Genomic DNA, 19,465 nt, shown 5'->3' with positions numbered 1-19,465 from the left:
TCGCCCCGGCTTGGGAAGGCCCCTTCATCGTCACCAAAGTTCTCCACAATGGAGCATACCATCTTTACAGCGTTGAGCATCAGAAGGACGAGCCATGGGCTTGGAACGCGGAGCTGCTTCGCCCCTTTTATACTTAAGCACTCGTTCGAATAAAATGTAATAAGAAGTACCTTTGTAATTTGTTCGTCAAAGACAAGAGCTTTTCGGTCTTCTTGCATGATTGTTGTTGTTTTTATTTACCTCCGAAATCCCCCAGTGGGTGGGCTTAGCCGCGAATCCATTTTGCCTAAGCTCGAAACAAAATCCTACCGAGTGGAGAGCAATCCTCCCACTCGGGGGCTTAGCTGCAGTCCAGTACTCGCCTAAGATTATAAAATCCTACCTAATGGAGAGCAATCCTCTCACTCGGGAGGCTTAGCCGCGAATCCGTTTCGCCTAAGCTCGAAAGAAAATCCTACCGAGTGGAGAGAAATCCTCCCACTCGGGGGCTTAGCTGCAGTCCAGTACTCGCCTAAGTTTGTAAAATCCTACCGAGTGGTGAGCAATCCTCCCATTCGGGGGCTTAGCTGCAGTCCAGTACTCGCCTAAGTTTGTAAAATCCTACCGAGTGGTGAGCAATCCTCCCACTCGGGGGCTTAGCTGTAGTCCAGTACTCGCCTAAGTCTGTAAAATCCTACCGAGTGGAGAGCAGTCCTCCCACTCGGAGGCTTAGCTGCAGTCCGGTACTCGCCCAAGTTTGTAAAATCCTACCGAGTGGTGAGCAGTCCTCCCACTCGGGGGCTTAGCTGCAGTCCAGTACTCGCCTAAGTTTGTAAAATCGTACCGATTGGTGAGAACTCCTTCCACTCGGGGGCTTAACTGCAGTCCAGTACTCGCCTAAGTCTGTAAAATCCTATCGAGTGGAGAGCAATCCTCCCACTCGGGGGCTTAGCTGCAGTCCAGTACTCGCATAAGTTTGTAAAATCCTACCGAGTGGTGAGCAATCCTCCCACTCAGGGACTTAACTGCAGTCCAGTACTCGCCTAAGTTTGTAAAATCCTACCGAGTGGTGAGCAATCCTCCCACTCGGAGACTTAGCTGCAGTCTAGTACTCGCCTAAGTTTGTAAAATCCTACCGAGTGGTGAGCAATCCTCTCACTCGGGGGCTTAGCTGCAGTCCAGTACTCGCCTAATCCTACCGAGTGGAGAGCAATCCTCCCACTCGGGGGCTTAGCTGCAGTCCAGTACTCGCCTAAGTTTGTAAAATCCTACCGAGTGGTGAGCAATCCTTCCACTCAAAGGCTTAGCTGCAGTCCAGTACTCGCCTAAGTTTGTAAAATCCTACTGAGTGGTGAGCTGTCCTCCCACTCGGGAGCTTAGCTGCAGTCCAGTGCTTGCCTAAGTTTATAAAATCCGCAAGGACGACCAGGTGTAGGTCGACCGCGGCCTCTTCTCCGAGCTATGACACAAATACAATGTACACTCCATCCTTGTCTGCAAGGATGACAAGGTGCAGGTTGACCGCGGCCCTCTTCTCCGAGCTACGCCACAAATACAACACACGCTCCATCCTTGTCTGCAAGGATGACGAGGTGCAGGTCGACCGCGACCCTCTTCTCCGAGCTACGCCACAAATACAACATACACTCCATCCTTGTCCGCAAGGACGACGAAGCGTAGGTCGACTGCAACCTTCTCCTCCGAGCTACGCCACAAACACAAAGGAGCAGATCCCAAAAGTAATCGCAAGTATGCCCAAAAGCAATTCAGATAAATCCTAAAGTTCCAAGCAACAAATCAAAAGTATTCGAGCATCAAGCCCGAAGGAGTTTAACGGTTACAACAATCACTCGGCATTCCGAGGCAAATTTAAGACAGATTCAAATTTCGTAAGTTTGTTCACTCGGCAGGAGGAGGGCTGGCAGGTTCGACGAATTCATCCAAGTCGATCCCATCCGCGATCCGAGTGGCAGTAGCGATGAAAGTCTCCACGAAGGATTGGAAGTTATGCCTTTTGGTGTTGGCGACCTTGATCGCCGCCAGCTTGTCTTCACGAGCCTCCTTGCAGTCGACTCGTACCAAGGACAACGCCACGTCAGCACCACACCGGCGGAGGACTTCTTCCATTCTTGCACTCGATCAGGGATCTCCTCGAGTCAAGCCATCAGAGATTCCAGGTCATTTTGAAGCGTCGCCCTTGGCCAGAGCAATGAGTCGACTCATGAGACTGCCACCTTCAGACGCGCGTGGTAACTTGTGACGCTGGCGACACGAGACTCCAGTTGGAGCACGTTCATGGCAGTTTCGTCGCAAACTGGAGAAGCGATAGGGTCCAGACCCATCTCGACACTTCCGGTTTCCTCGTCAAAGTCTCGACAGAATTCTGCAATCAAAAAAATTAGTGAGTTGACTAGACAAGATTCATTTGCAAGCATCAACACAGTCGGTTTAAAAGGAGTACCTTCCAGCATAAGATAGAGCTTCTTGGAAAGAGTTCTCAGATAAGCTCCCGTGTCATTCCTCTTGTGGACTGCAGACTCTAGCTTTTCATTCAGGGCAATTTTATCCTTCTTCAGATGACTCACTTCTCGGTTAGACTCATTGAGACATGACTTCAGCTTGTTCACCTCCCCTTCCAACGCTCCAAATGAAGCCAGCTTCTAGTCCGTAAGGGCAATCTTATCCTGGGCTTCCTTCTGCGCAACTGCGAGGTCCGAGTCCTTTCTCTCCAGAGCCAACTTCATTTTCTCTGCAAAAGAAGCAATCGGATCAAACAAGAGATCGAAGAAATATTTTAAAAGACGATCGACGTGGACAGTCGACAGGCAGTTACCTTCCATACCAGCAGCTTCATCCTGAGCTTTCTTCAAATTCTGTTGGGCCAGCTCCAAGTCGAGGTTGAGTTGCCTCTACTTCTCCTCAAGTTCAGCAAACTTGGAAATGAGAGTACAAGATTTCTGCAGGAGGCAAAAGACATGTCAATCGACAAGATCAAAGGTTATTTACTTTCGAGTGAATAAAACTTAAAGAGTTCACTTAGACCCCAGCCGACTGCACGCAGTCGACTGCGGTCTCGGGGACTACACCCAGCGGGTGCACTTGGCGTGCCCCCGCTGATTCAGACCCAACTCGACCGGTCCGCCCGGGTCAAGTCAAAAAAAAGACCCCAGTCGACTGCCAGCAGTCGACTGCGGTCTCGGGGACTACACCCAGTGGGTGCACTTAGTGTGCCCCCACCAGTTCAGATCTTATTCGACCGGTCCGTCCGGGTCGAGTGAAAGAAAAGAAAGGAAGAAAGAACTCAGACCCCAGTCGACTGCCAGCAGTCGACTGCGGTCTCGGGGACTACACCTAGTGGGTGCACTTAGCGTGCCCCCACAGGTTCAGATCCTACTCGCCCAGACCGAGTGGAAGAGCGCAACTACCAAAGACAACAAAACACCCAGTGGGTGTACAGATTCGACGCAAACAATAGGAGATTGTATGGAAGAAGATATTTCGGGTAGCATATCCTAATAGAACAAGGTCAGTCGAAAGTCTACTTACTTGGACATTGGCCCGGAGAGCAGCGCTGGCGTCGTAGGCAGCCTGGCTATTCTTGTGCATCGTCTTCATCCGCTCCATCATCACGTCAGCCTGACGGATGGCTTCCGCAGCCGCATCCGACTGGTTTTCCAGAACAGGGTAGCTGGTGAAGAAGGGGGCAGACGACCTAGGTGCAGCAGCTTGGAGCACCGGGGCGGGAGATTGGACGACTGAAGGAAACATCGGTGCAGTCGACGGTGCGGGGTGCTCACTCGACAAGGGTACATCGAAAGTTACAAAGGCCCCGCCCGCGTCTTCAAATTGACGGACGGTCGGTGTTGTCATTGGTCCTTGTTGAGACATCTTGCCAGCCGCTACCTTTTTGTTCTTTCTGGGCCTAGGAGCCACATCTTCATCGTCGTTTGGGAGATCAATGACGTTGGGTGGAGCTGCAGAGAAGTTCAGTCGACCCCAAGTAAACCGCTAGAATTCAATCGGCCAAGTAATCAAGAACAAGATCATAAGAGTTTTTACCTGGGTTGGAGGTAACCACATCTTCCATCTCCTCGTATCGGTACTGGTAGGAAGAGGTTCCTGATGCAGCAGCACTTCAAATGTCCACACTCAATCGGTTATGTTCTGTTGCTCGAGTCGACGAAAAGAACATATCAGATGATTACCCGGAGATGGTGGGGACGGTCACTTTGATCCTGGGCAGAGCCTTCGATAGTTTGGAGGTGGCCTTCAATGCTTTTGGCGCAGGAGGCGGTACAACCTTGAGCTGCTTCAGAGCCTTCTCAATCAGCGCTGGGGAAGACGTCCGGGGGCGCTTCAAAGATTGCCCAGTCGGCGCGGTCGCCTGGACCGGGGCGCTCGCCGGGTCGTGAGCGTGCTTGGATCTCCTCTCTTTGCGAGGAGGCGAGTCGACCTCCTCGTCATCACTCGAGTCGTCGCTCTCCTCGTCCTCCTCGGCATCCGAGTGCCACTCGCCGCTCTTGCCCCTGCTCGCTCCTTCCTCGACGCCTTGCTCCTGCACTCCATTGGGCATCGAGTACATATCAATGAGGGCCTGAAAGGACAACGAGCAAAGGAGATACAATCGACCATCAACAAGGTGTCACAAAGTGAATCAAGAAGATACTTGGCAAAGCAGAATCATACATGTTCCGGCTGGCGCGAGTGGTCGAATGGAATCACCCTCCTAGACCCCCGGGGGTTGTCTTTGTTGCTGGTGATTCCCCTCAGCCACTTCTCCACCGTGTCTTCACTAACGTCCTTCGGGTGGATCCGAGTGGAGTGATCGAATCTCGAGTACATCCACATCAGATGGTCACGGGCCTGAAGCGGTTGGATGCGTCGACTGAGAAAGACCTCCAGCAGGTCCATCCCAGTCACTCCATCGCGGACAAGTTGGACGACCCGCTCGACCAACTCCTTGACCCGCGCCTTCACTTCTAGGATCACCCTCAAGGAGGAGGGCTTCTCCACTCGAGCTAGGGAAAAGGGGGGAAGTCCAGTCGACTGACCCGGGGTCGGCTGGTCCTTACAATAAAACCAAATCGACTGCCAGCCCCAGACCGAGTCGGGAAGGATCATCGCTGGGAAGGTACTCTTGTTCCTCATCTGGATCCCGAGGCCCCCGCACATCTGGATCATGTGCGTCCTCTCATCACTCGGATTGGCCTTCTTGACCGACTAGGAGCGACAGGTGAATATGTGTTTGAAGAGGTCCCAGTGCGGTCGACAACCCAAGAAATTTTCGCACATTGACACAAAGGCAGCCAAATAAACTATGGTGTTTGGAGTGAAGTGGTGGAGTTGAGCCCCGAAGAAGTTCAAAAAGCCACGAAAGGAAGGATGGGGAGGCAAAGAAAACCCGTGGTCGACGTGAATGGCAAGGAGAACGCACTCACCCTCCCGCGGCTGCGGCTCGGTCTCGTTCCCCGGGAGCCGTGCCGATTCGTGGGGGATCAGTCCACCCTCCACCAGGTCGTCGAGGTCGTCCTGGCTGATTGTCGAGCGGATCCAGTCGCCCTGGATCCAACTCGGCGGCAAGCTGGATCTTGACGAGGATCCGCCCCGGCTGGTCCTCTTGCCCTTCGCCTTCGCGGTCGCCTTCTTCGCGCGCTCCAACGCCACCGTCTTCTCTTTTCCCATGGCGGCGGATCGAGCCCGAGCGAGGTTGCGATGCCGAGAAAGGAAGCGGGCGCGACGGAGAAGTCTGAGGAAGAAGGAAGAGAATGAGAGCGCATAGCTCAAAGGCCCGGTCCGGTGTCTTTTATAAGGTCATTCCCGAGTGACTGATTTGTAGGCCGAGGCGATCTAAACAAATCCCGCAACAGTCGCGCGCACGATACGTGACAAAAAAGGTGGCGCGGGGATCGAGGCGACCTGCCTAATCCGTCCCGATTACCATGGCCTCGCCCGTCCGGCGCGCTTCCCAAAATTCGAATCCCACGAAATCCGCGGAGAGCAGAGCAACTTGTCAGACGGAAAACATCCTCCACATAGTCATTCGAAACTCTACTTTGAAAGTTCACTCGACAAAAACTAAGAATGGACCAAGGCGACTGAAAAAGAAGTTGATGTTATTCCCTCAGTCCATTGGTCCAGAGCAAGATATACTCATAGGACGAAGAATGAGTCGGAAGTGTTCTCAACTCCTTCCTCACTCAAACCCTGATCCATTCAGTGGCTAATGATGAAGTCATGTACCTAGGGTAGGGTCATGGATCTGATCAAGATACCCTCCCCAAGGACATCCCTTAAAGAACCAGAAGAAGTCGAAGAAAAATCATCGTCCACTCGACTATAAAGCCTTGTTCCACTCGACAGTCTTGAATACACTCGACCATACAAACAACCACTTGACTACCAGAATACTAAGAGCCACTCACTCTGCAACGGTCGGGATTTAAGTCATAGCTTTAATGGTCATTTATGTGCTTTTATTATAGGAGTTACCAGTAACGTCTCTGCCTTTATGTACCTTAAACCCTTTGTAACTGAGGGTGGGAGGGGTCTGGCGAACTCTATATAAGCCACCCCCTCCTCAGGGACAAGGGTTCGCACCCCCTGTAACACACACGCGCATAATCCAGTCGACCGCCTCCGGGCTCCGAGACGTAGGGCTGTTACTTCCTCCGAGAAGGGCCTGAACTCGTAAAGCTCGCGTGTACAACTCCTCCATAGCTAGGATCTTGCCTCTACATTCCTACACCCCATTCTACTGTCATACTTAGAACCACGACAGTTACCACTCAAGTAGAACAAGTACTTAAAGCTCAAAAGGAATTGCTCGATGAGATGAATAGTAAGAAAAATAATTGTGCTCTTAAAGTGGCTACTAGAACTGGTAGAATGACTCAGGAACCTTTGTATCCTGAAGGACACCCTAAGAGATTTGAGCAAGATTCTCAGAGAAATAATTTTCATGCACCTAGTTCTTCTAAAAAGAAGAAAAAGAAAAATGATAGAACTGTGCAAACTTCTAGTGAACCTATTGCTGAACCACCTGATAATCCAAATGATATCTCTATGTATGATGCTGAAACACAATCTGGCAATGAACATTAACCTAATGAAAATGTTAATGATGATGTTCATAATGATGCTCAACCTAGTAATGATAATGATGTAGAAATTGAACCCGCTGTTGATCTTGATAACCCACAATCAAAGAATCAACGTTATGATAAGAAAGACTTTGTTGCTAGGAAACATGGTAAAGAAAGAGAACCTTGGGTTCAGAAACCCATGCCTTTCCTCCCAAACCATCCAAGAAAAAGAATGATGAGGATTTTGAGCGCTTTGCTGAAATGATTAGACCTATCTCTTTGCATATGCGATTGACTGATATGTTCATAGTGAATCCTTATGCTAAGTACATGAAAGATATTGTTACAAATAAAAGAAAGATACCAGAAGCTGAAATTTCCACCATGCTTGCTAATTATACTTTTAAGGGTGGAATACCAAACAAACTTGGAGATCCAGGAGTACCTACTATACCATGCTCCATTAAAAGAAACTATGTTAAAACTGCTTTATGTGATCTTGGAGCCGGTGTTAGTGTTGTGCCTCTCTCTTTATATCGTAGACTTGACTTGAATAAGTTGACACCTACTGAAATATCTTTGCAAATGGCTGATAAATCAACTGCTATACATGTTGGCATTTGTGAGGATGTGCCTGTTGTGGTTGCAAACATTACTATTTTAAGGGACTTTGTTATTCTTGATATTCCTGAGGACGATAGTATGTCTATTATTCTTGGAAGACCTTTTCTTAATACTGCAGGGGCTGTTATTGATTGCAACAAAGGCAATGTCACTTTTCATGTTAATGGTAATGAGCATATGGTACACTTTCTGAGGAAACAACCTCAAGTTCATAGTATCAATTCTATCGGAAAAATTCCATCGATTATATTTGGAGGTTTTGAATTTCCTCTTCCTACTGTCAAGAAGAAATATGATATACTTATTATTGGGGATGTGCATATCCCCGTTGAGGTAACCTAGTTTTATTCGAAATTTCTCCGGTTTCATGTTAATCGGAATGAGTTTGTTAACAAGACTTGATCAACCTTGTTAGTGGATTCCTTTTGATGAGCATGAGATGGATGAAACTAGAAGCACAACCTTCTGTACCCTTTCTATACTTTCTATTATTTAGTTGAAATAAAGTAAAAATAAATAATTTTTTCTCTATTATCTGATTATCCGTGCAATAAAAAAATACCTCAAAAATAAAAGTTCTCCAAATGCCCTGAAAATTAAATATGATTTTTATAGAACAAAGAACACACCAGGGGGGCCAACCACCTTGCCACGAGGGTGGAGGGCGCGCCCACCCCCCTAGGGAGCGCCCCCTGCCTCGTGGGCCCACGGTGGCCCTCCTCCACTTATTCCTGCACCCATCCTCTTCTTCTTCCTCCCACAAACACGAAAAACCAACTCAAGCACAAGTTCCAGCCCTCTTTGCTGCCATTTTCAATCTCCTTGCTCAAAGCACCTCTCACAAAACTGCTTGGGGAGATTGTTCCTTGGTATGTGACTCCTCCATTGGTCCAATTAGTTTTTGTTCTAGTGCTTTATTCATTGCAAATTTTTGTTGCTTAGGTGACCCTGTTCTTGAGCTTGCATGTCAAATTTATATGGTCAAAAGTAGTTTTGATGCATGATGTAGGCCCTAGGCACTTGTAGGAGTGGTTGCTATCAATATTATTGAGTTTGGTTTACTTTTATTTTGAAGTTACTGAAAATTTCAGAATTTTTCAGAAAATGATGAGGAGATTATTGAGGGGCTCATCGAGCCAAAGCTCGAAGGAAAAAGCACCGACGCCTAAGTATAATTTGCTGCGCACCACGGAGGTTCGGGCGTGTGAATGGCCTTTCGAGGATTTCTTGAGAGTAGCCGGGATTTATGAAGATTTTCATGAATTGGCTCATAATGCAGGCCTCACCGCTTTCCTCCACGACCAATGCGATCAGTATCTCTTACTCACAAATACCTTTGTGCAAAACTTTCATTTTCATTCTAGGAACTCACCACCTACGGTGGAGTTTCATTTATATGATGAGCATAAGGAGATGTCACTTTATGATTTTTGTCGGATTTGTTTAGCCCCTTTTGAGGTCAAGACAGAAGAACCACATCGTGATGATGTGGAGGGATTTATTGATACTATCACTATAGGGGAAACTAGGAAGGTTTCTGATGCACGAATCACTAGCATACATTTTCCTGTCTTACTTTACTTTGCATTATTTGCTAGTCATTGTTTAATTGGTCGCGGAAACTGTGGAAACCTTAGTGTACCTGATATTATTATTTTTCTCCAAGGTTTATACAGCGATAACACTTTTATTATGGGTGGTATTATTGCTAAACGGTTAAGTCTGAACCATACAAAGGACCCCATTTTTGGAGGCATCTATATTACACGCCTAGCTGCACGTTTTAACATACCTATTAGGCATGCTGAGAAGGAAGAAAAAGTGCTGCCTCGTGTTTATCTAGATTATAAAAGTATTGTGGCACATGATTTTATTATTAAGAATAGGGCAGGAGAGCTTAAATATCAATTGTTGTTTAATAAACATCATCCTAAGACTATTACCTTGCCTGCTCCTTCTTTGTTTGATTTGACTATAGGCACATACCTTGTTCCGTTGACGGCTATTCACCCCTACCGGAACCCTGCACCAGCTGAGGAGCCAGAACCGGAACCATAATTTGATCCTTCACGACAGTCTAACTATCAGTGGGATTCGGAGATGATTGCCAGCCAGTGGAAATCGGAGCCTTCTTCTTCCTCATCACAGTACGACCCCAATAACTATTATTATGGATATCAGCCAGGCCAGTCGTGGCCAAAGACCGACTTAGGCCAAAAGCCTAAGCCTGGGGGAGTACATACTTCTCACCGACATTACATTTATGTTCACACACAGTCATTGCTAGATGTCGGTGCTCATAATTTTTCATTGTATCATCCATGCTAGTTTAATTTCCTTTCTACGCTTTCTTCTTGTGTGTATAATAAACCTTAAGAAAAACAAAAAAATAGTTGTAGCTTTTAATTAATTTATTTTCCATGCTTGTAGTAGTAATTAAAAAGAAAATCCAAAAAGATTTCATGTTCTTCTTTTGCTTGTTGGGAGCTTTCCCGTGTAAATAGTTTTCTTTTTTTTCTTTTCTTTGGGGGACAGTAAGAGAAGACCATGATTAAATTGTTGAAGTGGATCTTATATGCTTTATTGTTGATTTAACCAAGAGTCCATATTGCTTTGTCTTCTCCTGTTTATTGAATGCTCGCAGATTCCAGCTTAGTCCAATGCATGCGCACTCTTATTATTATTCACATCGTTCGGCCGTGCAAGTGAAAGGCAATTATGATGATATATGATGGACTGACTAAGATGAGAAAAGCTGGTACGAACTCGACCTCTTTTGTTTTTGTAAATATGATGAGTTCGTCGTTCTTGATTCAGCTTGTTATGAGTAAACATGTTCGCAATGACAATTAGAGATCATAGTTGCTTGTGCCATGCTTGATTAGCTATGAGTTATAATGGTTTACCTTGCGTGCCAACATGCTATTAAAATGGTTATGATGTGGTATGATAGGGTGGTATCCTCCTCGGAATGATTTAAGTGACTTGACTTGGCACATGTTCACGCATGTAGTTGAAACAAATCAACATAGCCTTCACGATATTTATGTTCATGGTGGATTATATCCTACTCATGCTTGCATCCAATGTTTATTAATTTTAATGCATGTACATGGCTGTTGTCGCTCTCTAGTTGGTCGCTTCCCAGTCTTTTGCTAGCCTTCACCTGTACTAAGCGGGAATACTGCTTGTGCATCCAATCCCTTAAACCCCAAAGTTATTCCAGATGAGTCCACTATACCTTCCTATATGCGGTATCTACCTACCGTTCCAAGTAAATTTGTATGTGCCAAACTCTAAACCTTCAAATAATCATCATGTTTTGTATGCTCGAATAGCTCATGTATCAACTAGGATTGTCTGTATCTTCCATGCTAGGCGGGTTATTCTCAAGACGAGTGGACTCCGCTCCTCACTCACGAGAAAACGGCTGGTCACCGAGATGCCCAGTCCCATGCTTTATGCAAACTAAATCAAAATAATTGCAAAACAAAACTCCCCCTGGGACTGTTATTAGTTGGAGGCACTCGTTGTTTCGAGCAAGCCATGGATTGATGTTTGTTGGTGGAGGGGGAGTATAAACTTTACCATTCTGTTTGGGAACCGCCTATAATGTGTGTAGCATGGAAGATATCGCCATCTCTTGGTTGTTATGTTGACAATGAAAGTATACCGCTCAAAATATTATTCACCTCTATTTCAAAACCGAGCTCTGGCACCTCTACAAATCCCTGCTTCCCTCTGCGAAGGGCCTATCTATTTACTTTTATGCTGAGTCATCATCCTCTTATTAAAAAGCACCAGTTGGAGAGCACTGCTGTCATTTGCATTCATTAGTGTTAGTTTACATTGGATGTGATTATGATTGGATCTCTTTTACCATGAATTACAATGTCTAGTCAGTCCTTGGTCTTTAAAGGTGCTCTGCATTTATGTTTTGCGGTCTTAGAAAGGGCTAGCGAGATACCATCTTGTTATATCATATTATGATTATTTTGAGAAAGTGTTGTCATCCGAGTTTTATTATTATGGCTCGCTAGTTGATTATGCTATTGATATGAGTAAACTTGAGACCTATGCGTTATTGCAAATGTGGTTAGTTATAATCTTTGCTGAAAACTTGAATGCTAGCTTGACATATTTACAACAACAAGAGCAAACAGAGTTTGTAAAAGTTGTTTCTTTATTTCTTTCAGTTTGTCAACTGAATTGCTTGAGGACAAGCAAGGGTTTAAGCTTGGGGGAGTTGATACGTCTCCGTCGTATCTACTTTTCCAAACACTTTTGCCCTTGTTTTGGACTCTAACTTGTATGATTTGAAAGGAACTAACCCGGGCTGACGGTGTTTTCAGCGGAATTGCCATGATGTTGTTTTATGTGCAGAAAACAAAAGTTCTCGGAATGACCTGAAACTCCACGGAATATCTTACAATAAATAATAAAAAAATCCTCGCCAAAGCTGAAGACCAGGGGCCCACACCCTTTCCACGAGGGTGGCCCCCCTAGGGCGCGCCCCTACCTCGTGGGCCCCCTGGAGACCTCCCGACTCCAACTCCAACTCTATATAACTGCTTCCGGGGAGAAAAAAATAGGGGAGAAGATTTCGTCGCATTTTATGATATGGAGCTGCCGCCAAGCCCTAAAACCTCTTGGGAGGGCTGATCTGGAGTCCGTTCGGGGCTCCGGAGAGGGGGATTCGTCGCCGTCATCATCATCAACCATCCTCCATCACCAATTTCATGATGCTCACTGCCGTGCGTTAGTAATTCCATTGTAGGCTTGCTGGACGGTGATGGGTTGGATGAGATTTATCATGTAATCGAGTTAGTTTTGTTAGGGTTTGATCCCTAGTATCCACTATGTTCTGAGATTGATGTTGCTATGACTTTGTTATGCTTAATGCTTGTCACTAGGGCTCGAGTGGCATGATTTCAGATCTGAACCTATTATGTTTTCATCAATATGTGAGAGTTCTTGATCCTATCTTGCAAGTCTATAGTCACCTATTATGTGTTATGATCCGTTAACCCCGAAGTGACAATAATCGGGATACTTACCGGTGATGACCGTAGTTTGAAGAGTTCATGTATTCACTATGTGCTAATGCTTTGTTCCGGTTCTCTATTAAAAGGAGGCCTTAATATCCCTTAGTTTCCATTAGGACCCCGCTGCCACGGGAGGGTAGGACAAAAGATGTCATGCAAGTTCTTTTCCATAAGCACGTATGACTATATTCAGAATACATGCCTACATTACATTGACGAACTGGAGCTAGTTCTGTGTCACCCTATGTTATGACTGTTACATGATGAACCACATCTATCATAATTATCCATCACTGATCCACCCTATGTTATTGCCATGCATATACTGGTTTATGCTTATTTACTTTCCCGTTGCTATTGTTACAATCACTACATAATACCAAAAATATTACTTTGCTTTCATTACTCTTTTGTTACCGTTACCACCACTATAGTATTACTTTGCTACTAAACACTCTGCTGCAGATACTAAGTTTCCAGGTGTGGTTGAATTGACAACTCAGCTGCTAATACTTTAGAATATTCTTTGGCTCCCCTTGTGTCGAATAAATAAATTTGGGTTGAATACTCTACCTTCGAAAGCTATTGCGATCCCCTATACTTGTGGGTTATCACTATGTTTAATGAAGATGATATTTCTAGCCTCCCAAGTTTTGATATGCAAATTTGTTATGATGATAGCATGCCTCCTACTTATGATGATTATATTGATGAAAGTGGGTTTGGAAGAGTGTCAACTTTATGAAGTAATGATCCCACTATTTTGGAGGATGTTGAATCTTATTGTGATAATTATGAAAGTGGATTTGGAGAGGTCATGACTTTATTTAGTAATGATTCCACTATCTTCAAAGAGGTTTCAATTGATTATGATGAGAACAAAGTTGCTACTTATGATGATTATTGTGATGATACTTATGCTATAAAAAGTAATGATGATTATATTTATAAAACTTGTCATGATTATTATTACCCCTTTTCTGAACATTACTCTTTTAATATGGAAACAATTTATAGTATTCGAGTTTCTTATGATATTCCCACTATTCCGAATGAGAAGAATTTTGCTTATGTGGAGAGTAATAAAATTTCTATGCTTGTAGATCATGAAAAGAATGCTTTATGTGATATTTATATTGTTGAATTCATTCATGAAGCTACTGAAAAATATTATGAGGGAGGAATATATGCTTGTAGGAATTGCAATAATATCAAGTTTCCTCTCTATGTGCTTAAAGTTTTGAAGTTATGCTTGTTTTGCCTTCCTATGCTAGTTGATTATTGTTACCATAAGTTGTTTGCTCACAAAATCCCTATGCATAGGAAGTGGGTTAGACTTAAATGTGCTAGTCATATTCTTCATGCTACTCTCTTTATATTTCGATTCTTATCTTTTATGTGAGCATCATTGAAATCATCATGCCTAGCTAGGAGCGTTAAACGTTAGCGCTTGTTGGGAGGCAACCCAATTTTATTTTTGTTGTTTGCTTTTTGCTCCTGTTTAGTAATAAATAATTAATCTAGCCTCTATTTAGATGTGATTTTATGCTTTTAATTAGTGTTTGTGCCAAGTAGAACTGTTGCGAAGACTTGGGGAAAGGCTTTGCGATCTTGCTGTAAAAAACAGAAACTTTAGCGCTCACGAGATTTGCTGCCATTTTTAATGGAGAGTGCTATTTAGTTAATTCTTTTTGCTGTTGATTAATAGATAAATTCCTCACATCCAGAAATTTATTTTAGAATTGTTGGGGTTCCATAAGTATTCAAAACCTACAGATTACTACAGACTATTCTATTTTTGTCAGATTCTGTTTTTCATGTGTTGCTTGCTTATTTTGATGAATCTATGGCTAGTAATAGAGTTGGAATACAGTAGGGTTAACACCAATATAAATAAAGAATGAGTTAATTACAGTAACTTGAAGTGGTGGTTTGTTTTCTTTACTAACGGAGCTCACGAGTTTTTTGTTAAGTTTTGTGTTGTGGAGTTTTCAAGTTTTGGGTAAAGATTCGATGGACTATGGAATAAGGAGTGGCAAGAGCCTAACCTTGGGATGCCCAAGGCACCCCAAGGTAATATTAAAGGATAACCATGTAACACCCACAATGCTGCTATATCTCCCACGTGTTGGGGCACGACTTAGAGGCATAGCCGCATGGTAGGCATGTCGCAAGAGGGGTAATCTTTACACATCCCATGTACTGAATGAGAAAGGGATAAAGAGTCGGCTTACAATCCCCACTTCACACAATACATAAATAGTTCATACATCATCCAAAGTACAATCAAAGGTCCGACTATGGAACCAAAATAAAAGAAGACAACCCATATGCTAGATCCCCAATCATCCCAACTGGGTTCCACGACTGATCATCCGGAAAAGAAACATAGTAAAGGCCCGAATCCTCGTCGAACTCCCACTTGAGTTCGGTAGCGTCCCCTGCACTGGCATCATAGGCACCTACATCTGTTTGGAAGTAACCGTGAGTCACAAGGACTCAGCAATCTCACACCCGCGAGATCAAGACTATTTAAGCTTAACGGTAGGAAAGGGGTAGTGAGGTGGAGCCGCAGCAAGTACTAGAATATATGGCGGCTAACATACGCAAAAGAGAGCGAGAAGAGAAGCAATGGTCGAGAAAATATAAGTGTTCAAGAAGTGATCCTGAAGCTACTTACGTTCAAGCATAACACGAGACCGTGTTCTCTTCCCGGATTCCGCCGAAAAGAGACCATTACGGCTACACACGCGGTTGATTCATTTTAATTAAGTTAAGTGCCAAGTTCTCTACAACCGGATATTAACAAATTCCCATCTTCCACATAACCGCGGGCATGGCTCTCGAAATATTATACACTGTAGGGGTGTCCCAACTTAGCCCATCACAAGCTCTCATGGTCAACAAAGGATATTCCTTCTCCTGGGAAGACCCGATCAGTCTCGGAATCCCGGTTACAAGACATTTCGACAATGGTAAAACAAGACCAGCAAAGCCGCCTGATGTGCCGACAAATCCCGATAGGAGTCGAACATATCTCGTTCTCAGGGTACACCGGATAGGTCAAGCTACAAGTAAAACCAACCCTCAAGTTGCCTTGAGGTGGCCCCGCAGGCTGCCCGTTTTGGACCAACACTCAGAGGAGCACTGGCCCCGGGGGGGGGGGGTTAAAATAAAGATGACCCTTGAGTCTGCAGAACCCAAGGGAAAGGTATATGGTGGTAGGTAGGAAAATTGTAAAACCAAGGTTGGCCTTGCTGGAGGAGTTTTATTCAAAGCGAACTGTCAAGGGGTTCCCATAACACCCAACCGCGTAAGGAACGCAAAATCAAGGAACATAACACCGGTATGACGGAAACTACGGCGGAAAGAGTGGAACAAATCACCAGGAATAAGGCTGAGCCTTCCACCCTTTACCAAGTATATAGATGTATTAAAGTAAATAAGATACAATAATGATATCCCAACAATAGACATGTTCCAACATGGAACAAACTTCACTTTACCTGCAACTAGCAACGCTATAAGAGGGGTTGAGCAAAAGCGGTAATACAACCAAACAACGGTTTTCTAGGAAAGGTGGGTTAGAGGCTTGACATGGCAATATGGGAGGCATGATATAGAAAGTGGTAGGTAGCGCGGCATAGCAGTAGTGCGAACAACTAGCAAAGCAAAGATAGAAGTGATTTTGAGGGTATGGTCATCTTGCCTGCAAAGTTCTCAGAGTTGTCGCAAGCTTGATCCTCGTTAGCGTACTCAACAGGTTCAACGGTCACGTACTCGTCTCCCAGCTCTACCCAAAGCAAGAACACAAGCAAAGGACCAACAATCAATCACGGTGTAATGGACAAGCAACATGATGCAATACATGGCATGATATGCAATGCATATGCGTGCTCCGGAAGGAAAAGAATGATCAAGGCATCAACTTGGCAAACCAAGTGTGCCGCTAGAAAGATGAGAGATTTCGGTCTAAATCGATATAAAGATCACCGGAAATGGGTGCATGGTTTGCAAATGGCAAGCAAAACAAGAATGGTGCTATTCTGCGATTAACAGCACGATGCTACATAACAACAAAGCATATGGCAGTGATGTACACAAGATGCTTGACAAAACATGAACACTGAGCTACGGCTAAATCAAATAAGAATAGGTTCAAACAAGCATGGCAAAAATGCAAAAGATATAAGTTCCTAAGACTTAGTGAAAATACTAACATGGCATAAACAGCATCAGGAAGCAAAGTTTAGAGCTAGCAAACAATATGATATAGGAACATATCATAGAAAATAAAGGCATGGCATGAATATACTAAAATCATAGATCTAAAGTCCCTTACTAAACATGAGCCAAAAAGGCACAGAAGATATGACGGCACCCATGTAAACCTAGCAAGTTTTATTAACAGTTTCAGACTTAGCAGAAAATAGAGCATGGCAAAAACAGATTATGATAGCATCTTGGCATGCTTGTTTCACTCATCATAGTGCACAAAAAGACATGGAATAAATACTATCATGTAGTAGGCATGGAAATGAAGCTAACCATGTGACAAACACCTACATAGCATGATTGAAATAAATCACACAAAAATGACAAAACAGCATCATGACCTGAAATGACATGATCATGAACTTGCTCAAATGTAGAAACTAATGCCACCACTGGATTGGTGAGACTTTTATACCCTAAAAACATATATAATATGTGGGGGTTACTGTAGAAAAGTCCCCACAAAATCTATAAGATGCAACCTGCCTAAAATGGCATGAAACAAAAATGGCATAAACCCTAAACGGAAATGTCCCGATCTAGACTTACCAGATAAGGAAAGACCCGAATCGGAAAGGCCCAAAATGGACAAATGCCCGGTTGGGTAAAAGACACGGGCATGGGGATGACATGTGGGCCCATGGGTGCGCGTGTGGGTGTGAGGCTGACAGGTGGGACCTGGCCTCTGTCTCGCTGACCAGTGGGTCCGGCTTGGGGCCCACAAGGCAGTGACGCAAGCGCGCGTGAGCAGGGGAAAACAGAGGAGGGGGGTCGGCGGTGACTGAACGCGGCAGAGGCCTCGCCGGAGTTGCTCCGGTGGCCCTAGGGCACGGCGGAGAGGCGCAAAAGGACCGCAGGAGGATCCCGCACATGCGGGTGCTGCTAGGTGCACCGAGCAATGACGGAGTCGACGCCGGCGATGAGCTACCGAGGCGGCACCGGCGAGGATGAACGCGGTGAGGCGAGGGGCTAAACGGGCGGCAAGGAGCTCAGCTCGGACGCGCGTGGCGCTAGGAATCTCCGAGACATGGCAAAAACGGCGAAGGGTGCTCGGAGCACTCGTTTGCGCAAGGTCCGGCAGTGGCGCGATCGGGCGCGAGCAGCTAACGGCAACATAGCACATAAAACGAGGGGGAGGATGGGGAGGAGCGCGAGCTCACCACGAGCACGTGGGCGCACTCGGCTGGACGAGAGGCGGTCGGAGACGAGCATGGCGGCGATCGAACACCTACGGGTACCGCGAGGAAGAAGAGGAAGGAGTCCACGATGTCTTGGCGTCCCACGGTGAAGTAGTGGACATCGGGGACGTAGACGGCGTCGGGGAAGAAATCGGACACGATCGTCGGGGTGGAGGTGGTCGGAGAGCACGCCGGCGACGGGCTCGCGCACTCGGATGCGCTCGGAACATGGGTGGCATGGCGAATCTGGAGGCTCTCTCACCTGGCGGCGGCGGCGAGAGGGAAGAGGGGAAACCCTAAACGCGCGTAGACATGGAGAGAGGTTAAAAGGAGGGCCAGGTCGAGGGTTTGGAGCAGCGACGCTCTCGGCCGTGGCCATGTGCGTGCTCGCAAGGGGGGACCGAGGAGGAAGAAGGTGGGTGAGGGGTGTAGCCAGAGTCACTGTCTAATGGGGCCGGCTTGGCCACGTGGAGAGAGGCTAGCGGGGGTGCGGGCGCACGTGGGTGAGAAAGGCAAAGAGTGGGTTATGGAGCGGGCTGGCTGGCGCGGGGTGCTAGCTGGGCCGGCCTGGGAGGCCGAGGCCCAGTTGGGTGCTGCTGCTGCTGCTCTGCCTCTTTTCCTTTTCCATTTTCTTCACACAGAAAACAAAAGGAAAAGCACAGGGCGATTGGGAAGGAGTTTGAGTAATATAAAAATATCCTCAAAATCCTGAATTTGTGTAGCATTTAATAAAATTGATTTGGTAATTTTTGAAGGTAGACAAATATTCCAAGTTTGAATTAAAATTCAAATTTGATGCATTTTTGAACCCAACCAAAACAATTCTAAATGAGGTGAAATTTGGCAGGGGGTTCAAGGCATGGTGCTAGAATTTTGGGAAAAAGATGAGCATTAATGGAGGAGGGCAGAGGTGCACTTGCAAAAGTGAAAGAAAAGAGAAGGAGAGGTGGTGATGAGGGGGGGGGGGATGATGAAACTTGGATCCCAAGGAACATGCCACAATGCTACATGCTACAAGATGAAGATGCACATGATGAGGCCATGATGCAACAAGATGAACATGATATGAAATGCATGACATGAACAAAATGCAAAACGAAGACAAAACCCAACCCCGAAGGGAATCTCATAACTTAAAGCCGGAAATGGCAAGAGTCAGAGTTACAAATATGGCAAGTTACATCCGTGATGTTACAACACTCCACCACTACAAGAGGATCTCGTCCCGAGATCTAGTACTGAAAGAACTCCGGATATTCGGAACGGAGGTGGTTCTCGCGTT

The sequence above is a fragment of the Triticum aestivum genome, chromosome 7A (assembly GCF_018294505.1).
Source record: "Triticum aestivum cultivar Chinese Spring chromosome 7A, IWGSC CS RefSeq v2.1, whole genome shotgun sequence".
NCBI classification, from domain to species: Eukaryota; Viridiplantae; Streptophyta; class Magnoliopsida; order Poales; family Poaceae; genus Triticum; species Triticum aestivum.
This window is presented reverse-complemented; position numbering follows the sequence as displayed.